Below are 9,117 nucleotides of genomic sequence, written 5' to 3'. Positions count from 1 at the left end.
ATCCAATGCAGGACTGGAATCCATTCGTTTAAAACAAACATGGCATAGGAGAGATCTGGAACTATCAAAAATAAAATCTCATTTTTTTCCCTCTAGTTTCAAATGTGTAGTAACAAAATGGAGTAATCCAGTGCTTCAGGTAAAGAAATAGCTACTAGTTATTTGCAGTAGCATGGGGGAAGACAAACGAGTCCTGTTTGGGGCCTTCCTTCCTATTACCTGTTTTGCCTTTGCCTTGAAGTGTTTCTCTTAATAATACTGGAAATATAAGCCTGTCCTCCCCCAACCTTCCAAAAATCTGCTTGCTACTGAAACACTGTATCTGGCTCCACTGAAGAACTTGGTTGTTTTCGACACAGTTCTTGCTGTTTACTCAGACGTGCTCTCTCAGAAACCTGCAGCTACCTCCAATCCAAGAAAGTTTAGCAGAGCAGGATTACTTGGTATCAAAGTGGAGCAGGAGCCTGTGGTCCTCACTCCCACCCACCATGTCCTTGCCTGTCTGTGGAAAAGCCTTAGCCAAGGAATAAGCTCATCCGAGAAGTGAGAACACACAGAAGAAACAAAGGAAAACAGGGGAGACCCGATCGTAACACTGTAGCCACTAAGCACAGGCCCAGACCTTTAGTCCCTCAAGGGCTATAGATAATATTCTGAGCCATGTCCTGCAAGCTGTTTGCAGATACTGAAATCCCCACCAGGCAGGAGAAGGCTACATGATGAGCAGAATGTAGCCACGACAGAAGCTGCCACAATCCCAAGAAGTGGCCTCAAGGAAATGGGAACTGACCGACCCTGGGAATCAAGATTAACTACTGAAGACAATCAAGATGACGCTGGGCAGACCACCGATGACCAACTTCAAGATGACCGTCAGAGCTGACTGCGCTGTTTCTGCATGTAGCCCCCTCCGTCTGTCTATAAAAGCTCTTTCTTGCCCCCTGATTATCAGTGGAGGGAGTTGGCCTTTGGACAAGCGCCTCCCCTCACTCCCCGTTGCTGACATCCAAAATAAAGCAAACTTTCCTTTCCGCCCACCTGGCCAATTTACTGGCCTTTGAGTGGTGAGCAGCTAGATCTGGGTTCACTAACGGTATCAGTATCTGCCTGAAACCAAATTTTGAATCACTTAACAAATTAAGTCTGTTTCACCACTGTAAGAGTCCTAACTCCAAAGCATTATTTGTAGAAACTGTTAAAAATTAGATTCCTCTGAGATCTAATCAAAGAACAGATAAAAACAGAGTTCCAATTTGTTAGGAAGACTCAACCTTTCTCATGCCCTAGTAATGAGAAAAATAAAATACTGTTGAGGAAATACTGACAGAAAAAGATAAACATGGTGCTGGAAACTGAATGCTGGGTGAGGCTTTGGGTTGGGTTTTCCTTTTTATTCCTCCCTTGAAATGCTGGCTCAGCCAACATCAGACACACCCCTCCCAGCTCCACCCAATTCCTACCCCAGGCTCCCCTATACCTGATAAGAGCAAGCTATGGAGATGGCACCATCCTTAGGGATCCCCCGGCAAGCTGGGCAGACGCTGGGAGCTCTTTTTCACCAATGCTGGCAACTTCTGGACACACATTTGCAGCCCAAGTGCTAAAAGTCTTGTGGAGCACTCACAGGCTAGAACTGTTCTGGGGGTCGCGGGGGAAGGCTGGGGCGACCACCTCTTCACCTTGGGCCCTACTCACTGACCAAGCAGAGGAACAGTGTATCTAAACATCCAGCAGCCCAAGCAACCAGTCTAATGCTCATGAATACACAACTTGTAAAAACCAGATGCTGTTAGGCCTAAGAGTATCCGAATGCCCAGGCAAGCCCTGGGTGCCATCTGTACACACAATGTGGTAAACCCCTTGCCACTGCCTGGTTTCACTGAAATTCTCATACCATCACGAATACTTGAGATGTTACGCTCGTATTTTACAGAGAAGCAGACAGGGGCTCATCAGAGATTAAATAACTTGCCCATATTCACAATCTGGACTCAAAATCAAATACACACTTGTGATTCTAGGCCCTTTGTATAATATTCTCCTTCTGCCCAGATAATGGGAAAGATAAACATGAACCAGGTTCCTTTTTCAACATGCTCATTTTTGGAAAGGACCTGGGGATTAGCTTTTATTCCTGCTTATAAATGGCATTCAATAAATATTTCCGAGCAGACGACGGCAATGGAAACTGCAATGACCAGAACAGGGACAGAGCAGACGACTGCTGCCCTTGGAGGGCTTACCGTCAAATGCAGACCCTGATGAAAGGAAGACAGGCATAACAATCATAAAGCAATTCCGAGAACCCACTCTGCTTTTGGCTTCTTGGCTGAAGAACACTACCCTAAACACCACAGTGCTCTTTAAAAGGTAATGAAAATGATAATATAAATACAATGTCCTCAAGAAATATGCATGGTCCTTTCCAGTTCTGTGAGGAAGATCAAGTCCACTGGGTTCTAGTTCACTGCCAAAAGCCCAAACTCACAGGAACATTCAGCAAGTGCAGGCCCATCTTTTGGGAGCTCACCTACAAGAATAGACAAGCCCCACAATATGGGTACGAAGTCATAAAACGTGAAAAGAATGTCATTCTTGCAGCTCTGGCAAAGGTCTTAAGACTTGGACTGTTTCTATCCCAAAAGCAACAGTAAAATAGAAAATCCCTCCCGGTTAGCACAATCCCTGACAACAGAGAGGCAGCTGAATTTTCTGGAGACTGTGAAACACAGGTAACCAGGGGAAATCAACACCAAGCCAGGAGAGAGCAGAGAGGGGATTTTTACCAGGCTTGACAAATGACACCGTGATTCACACCCACCGCTGGGCTGTCTCTAATAAGCCACAGAGGAAGCAGCCAATCTCGGCTAATTACCAGATAAAAATATATTGTAAGGACTCTCATTAGGAGACGCGGATGGAGGTGATCTAACGATTAAATGCTGCATTCAACTGACCCACCATCAATGCACACTAGTGCAAGACGTCACGGGAATATTTTGTAGAAACAGTGATTTTATTTCGAGGAGGGGAGGCAGTCATATTTGTAATGATGGCTATGAGGTAAACTAATTAAAAGACAGTTCGGAGAGGAAGAGGGTGGCTGAGAGCAGCTGTGGCCGTTCCAGAACCAAGTGCCAAGTCTCCATAGAGGAACTGCAGTCAAGTGGAAAATTTCTGCCTGACCTCTGCCCTTGCTATTAATTTGCAGGGAAACTAATGACACATATACATATTCCCACAAAATTGTTCTAATTGCTAATTTGCCAAAGGAACCCTGATTCCAAATTAAACACGACTGTAGCCTGTGCGGGAAGGAAGAACAAAAAGCTGTAAACTCCAAATAGAGGGGGCTTCGCCTCATGAAATCATTTGAAGGCTGAACCAACAAGTTAATGAAATGTCAACCTTGTCAAGTGTGATCGAAGTTTCTTAACTTTTAAACTCAGGCTGCATGATCACATGCTGGTCTCGAGGAGAAACCATCTCTGGGGAGGAAGGTCACTAGGGGGTGAGAAGATGGAGCTGGGGGAACGTTTCAAGACAGGTTCTGTGTTCAAACCAAACTTGCTCTTTTAATTAAGGTCTCTCTGAAAAACAGTGGACCCCTCCACCACCACCCCCAAATTAATTACAGACTCAGAAGAGCAAACTGGGAACAGTGAGAGATGTGCTGTAATCTTGAAAGATTCATCTGAATTGTAAACTACTAGAGCTTAAAACATTCATCAATTAAAAATGAACGCACAAGTGCTTCGTTCTGACTGTAGCTCAGGTTGGAAGAGAGAATTTTTTCTTGGGGCCTAGAGCAGGAAGGGATGGGACTGGGAGGGTTTCTTTTCCTATTTTTCAGATTGTGTTCATTTTCTATTTAAAAAGAAGTTGCTATGTTTAGAAAAGTTAGTAACTCTGATATTTTCTACATGGCGAGTTTCCATCATGTGATGATTTCGGCAAAGATAATCTCTGAAACGCCAGCCAAAAGCTGAATTCTTATGTCACTTCAGATTGCCATAGGGTTTTATTTTATTTTTTAATTTCTGTCCACTCTCAACTCTCGGTTTTTCTTCCAGGACAGTTCCAGGGGGACTCTCCTAGAAATCTTACCCATCTAAACAACTGGGACCACATCAGCTGCCCAATACTCAATACTCTGCTGAGCCCCCCTCTGAAACAAAGATTTATCTTTTCGTTTTTAAACAGTAACCTCTGCTCTCTCTTTAAAAGACGGTGAGTCACTCCCATTTTTTAAAAAAAATCAACGCACTGCTGATGTAAACCCAGGACAGAAACAGACTTGTCATAAGGATTCCCATCAGAATTCCTGTGTGTTTTTGTTTGTGTTCCTGCCTTGTTTCAGAACAGATTCTGAGAACAAAAGGCAAACCTGAAACCCAGACTCTGAGGGACCCGGCGCTCAGTAGGGACTCTTGTGCCCACTTGTTTTCCTGTTGCTGGTTTGACTGACCTGCTGACAGGTGAATTCTAGACACGAATCCCTTGTGTTCAGAGATGGCCTTTCTGAGGATGGAGGACCGGAGGGACGTTCCCAGACCTCGGGGTGGGGTAGATGGGTGTTGCTGGGCAGGGGGTGACCTTGAGCACAACTCCGTCTGCCTAGTCTCACCACTGCCTGAGATCTGGCCCCGTGTAGGACAGTGACTGAGAAGGCGATCGCCACTGACACCGAACCTCAGCACGGGGGGCTTCACGAGAAACCATATATAATAAACATTGCTTGTTTTTGCAAATCTCTTTTTATGATGGCCTCAAATTACTTCTCCAACTCAACAGCCAGGCTGCAGCCAACAGCCCACAGGATCATCCATTTCATTAAGAGTTAAAGGAGCCCCCCTGCTTTTGGGGGGCTGGTGGGGGACACACACAGTTTTTATAGTAGCTAAGAACTACTTCCAAACAGTCCTAATTGCTATGGTTGGAGGAAAAGAGAATGTGTACAAAGGAAAATCTAATACTGCCTTTCGCTTCGAATAGCCAAGTTCCTGTGTTTTATAACATTTTCAGAAAGGAGATTCTACCTACACTGTAGTTACTTGCCCACCAAACCTGAAGGAATGTGGTTTCACCAGGGTTGGGAGCTGTTCTCTGGAGGGTAGGAATACCCTAAAGCTAAACCTACCTCTCATATTCTCAAGATTATAAAATATGATTTACAGTATCTTCCTGACATTATGATAGTGAAAAAATCTTTTTCAAAACTCCTTAACAACTTAATCAAGTATTAATACAGACATGCTTCTCGGCGGTAGTGGTGGTTATTGTTTTATCCTCTGAGTGCGGCCTTCCTCCAAAGAAACATGTCAGGAAATTCTCCATGGAGTAAGCATGGAGACATTCGCCCTCAAGCAACCCACTGTGGTGTTTACCTCGAGAACATTACTGGTACTGAGTGTGGAACAAAAGAATATCACTCTCATTAGGACAGTTTACGATCCCTTGGTTTTTCACTTGTGCTTCTCCGAACATGGAAGAGAGATGAATCTTTGGAAACGCCAGCCTACAACACTCGTGGCCATTCTGGCCATATGACAGGCCCAGCTTTACACTGTGTAACTCCCGTGCTAGAATCTGCAGCTGCTCTGGTAAACACGGCCCAGCCTTACTAACACTGAAAGCTTATAAATAACATTAGAAATCAAAAGCTGCTTTTGGCTGACATCGACTATTCTTTGCCTTCCTCCACTCTGATCTTCATCACAGACTTTCTTCTCCCGGTTCCCTTCCTCAAACACCTGCACCTATCTTAACCCCTCGGCAGGAAGCATGAAAGCTCATTTCCTTCTCCTTCCTCCCATTCCTCTTTTGCGTCACATCTCAGATGGCACTGGTGCCATGGGGCTTCCTCACTCCCACCGCCAGGGACGGTGGTCCACACACTCCCGTGGAGTGCAGGTCTCCCACAAGACACACTTGGTGGCAGGGACGGGTCTGCCCTATTTTCCTACCCTATGTTTCCCAGTCGCACGTTCCATAAATATTCACTGATGCAATTACTTTGATTTTAAATTCAGAAATTCTCTTTACAAAAACAGTGTGCGCTGCAATTTGAGTCCTGGGTATGATTACAAAAGAAGAGGTTTTTGTCCTTTTAAAAGACGTTCAAGCAAGCAGGGAGAGATGCTGCAGGAGGCACCTGTGGAATAGGATGCCTGTGAACCCCTGTTCAGCTCACCTAGATGCTGCCCAGGGTGAGGGGTCGAGGTCAGACTCACGTCTAAAATCTTGGTACTCTCCCCAGATGAGAATATCCTCTGACAAGCCAAATGGGAACATGAGTTCCACAACAGGATCCAGCAAACACGTCTAGGGGCTGATGTCAGAACAATCCAAGAAGGTTTTGGCAGTTTCTTTGATGCAGGGAAATGGGAACTGGCTGGGTGACTGGACACAGCAAATGACACTTACCACCCAAATGGCATTTAGTGAAAAGCAACGTTTACAGCAAAGCATTCTATCACTTAGTGACTAAGGATTTTAAAATAAACACCAAGTTCCTTTTAAACAGAAATGGAAAAAAGAAAAAAACTTAACAAACTTCCTGGCAAGACTCTAACATGAGCGTCCCCAGCAAGGGTTGGATCTGAATCCCAGGAACTGCTTCTTTCAAATCAGAGTCGAGGAGGATCCGCGTTTGAACATACACTGTGCGTTCTATTATTTCGGGAGGAATAAATTAATTACCGGCAAAGGGGAGTCTTTTACACCTTAGAACTGATCAGATAACTCTATATCCCTAAAGTTGAAAGAACTGAGGGTTTGCTCTGTGCCTGTGCCCCCTCCCCTTTTTACAGCAAGGAAGTAAAAACTGCGCGCAAAACACTACATGTCTCCCTTTTATAATTAATTTCCCAATGCCTCACCTATACATATTTTAATAATTCCTGATTTATAAGATGGTATCTATAATAAAATTTTCTATTTTCAAATAAATGAAAAGAAGGCAGGTTCTCTCTGGCAACAGAGTGTCACACAATATCTGCTTGTCAGGCACCAATTTTTACTTCTTACATGTAAGTTAAAGGATAAGGGATTTATAATGCTGCCTGTGAAAGGAGCCACTTTTCATACACAAATGTGATCTTTTTTTTTTCTTCCAAAGGGTAATACAACAGTACATTTACATAAACTAATCCAAACAATCTATGTATTTGACAATGGCAAACCTCACACAGGCGGCCTATTGTTGGTTTACATCTTGGAGTTCTTTATATTGGCTTGTAGCACTGCTCTAGCTGTCAAAGGTTTGACTTGGACTCCAAATAAATGGTTATAGAAGTGCTGTGCAGCGATATTGGACTTCTTTGCAAAAGAAAACCTGCTGTGTATGAATTCAAAAGCTATTAATTTTTCAGTCAAAAATATTCGTGCCTATTTCTTTTAATAAAGAAATACTGTGCTGAGCTACTAAGAGATAATGTTGACTAGTGGTAAAGAATTTTCAATAGAGCAGTTAAAAATAAATTTAGTAGGAGGTCCCCTTCCAAGTTATAATTTTCTAGCATGTAAAACATTTTTTCAAAATACTAATGAAGACAAACCTTCCTGCCCTGTACGTTTCCGCCAGGACAGCTCTTCCCTGTTCACTGGCTGCTTAACATGGGTCCTCATGGAGAATCCCAAGGGTCCCTTTGTGGCCTCTGGAAGCTTATATATATGGCGCTCCAGGCCTGCACCCAGCCCCATGATGGCTCGTGGAATGCCCCGTAGGGTGTCTCAATTCCTTTCCTGCTTTCATCCCCCCTCCTCTCACCAAGAAGCCTCATGATCCTAAACGAGTCCACTCCTAGAGTGCTGAGTCCTCATATTATTCTAATCCTCATATTTAATATCTAACCTCATATTCTGTTTTTAATTCACAGAGTAAGTCATCTCATTCTCTCCCTTGTCGCTGGGTTTAGAGACGCAAACCCTTTATCCTGGAGAAAACTATTTCCCTAATGAATGGAAACCATCTGAAGATGTCCAGAGAGTTCCAAGATGATCAGCTCCCCTTGCCACCAGCTCAAACCACTGAAGAACTCAGTGGGATCATGCAAGGATCTTACCAATTTGTTTTATCGGGGTTCACATTATTCCTAGGAGCCTCATTAAAAGAAGGGGTTGATAGGAATAGCACCTACAGCACGGTTGACTAATGACTCCACAATACCAAAAGGCCTTATTCTTTCTTTTGGGTGGCCTACACATTTGGTCCTACAGCCATTTACTGCAAAATACATGGAAACCAAGGGCTCTTTCCTAGTAAAAATGGATGTGCAAAGTGTTTAATGATTTTATGTCCTATATCTCAGTAATGTGTTCTGTTTCAGACATTAATTTTGTCTGCCAACTGCATCTTGGCAGGCTACCATATTTGCTGGGTTAATAGTCTGACTCCGTTTTATTTCTATCACCATAAATCATACATATATGGGTGTATGTTTGCTTTATTTATAGAAAAAAACCAGTCAAAACAGATAAACCAATACTTTGCCATTACGCTGCATCATTGCATATTGATTAAAATTGCTGGTACTAACTATAGATTGTCAACGCTCAATTAATTTTCACACAGTGACTCCAAGCAAAATCAAATAAAAGCAGTGTACCCTTAAATTTTACAAATCTTAAAAATCAAGAAGCAAAGCACTCTCTCCATTGTGAAAAATTAGTTGAAGCAATTAGATTTTGAGAACTGTATAAGTATACAAGAAACATAACTGAAAACCATCAAGGTAAAACAGGGAATGAGGCCCAAGATAGGATCTGGGGTCCAGATAGCATCCTTCCATTTTGATACTGTCTGTGCTTGCATGACACTTTTCAAGGTCAAAGGAAGGGGAAATAAGGCAAGTAGTAAGAGATTCCTAAAAGTGAAATGTAATTTCAGGGCACCATGTTCAATCTCACTTTGAAAGAGTCATTTTCACTTCCAGCTCTCTAGTAACCATTAGATGTTCTCCAGTAATTATAGCCTCTGATTCTTTCAACATTTCCTCCTCCTTTACTCTCAGACTGGACTGGACCATCCCGCAACCCTCTTCTCATACCCACTGTCTCTTGGCTAAACCATGCCAACATACATTTTTTCCTTCTGCCTTCCTGGTCTGGCAGTCC

General features: G+C 43.3%; 1 protein-coding gene across 42 annotated transcripts in view; it reads right to left on the bottom strand.

The window, feature by feature from the left end:
- Positions 1-9,117, bottom strand: part of FOXP1 (forkhead box P1) — a 624,022-nt gene that overhangs the window by 22,571 nt on the left and 592,334 nt on the right. The gene's annotated exons all lie outside the window — the stretch shown is intronic.

The sequence above is a fragment of the Ovis aries genome, chromosome 19 (assembly GCF_016772045.2).
Source record: "Ovis aries strain OAR_USU_Benz2616 breed Rambouillet chromosome 19, ARS-UI_Ramb_v3.0, whole genome shotgun sequence".
NCBI lineage: Eukaryota > Metazoa > Chordata > Mammalia > Artiodactyla > Bovidae > Ovis > Ovis aries.
This window is presented reverse-complemented; position numbering and strand designations above follow the sequence as displayed.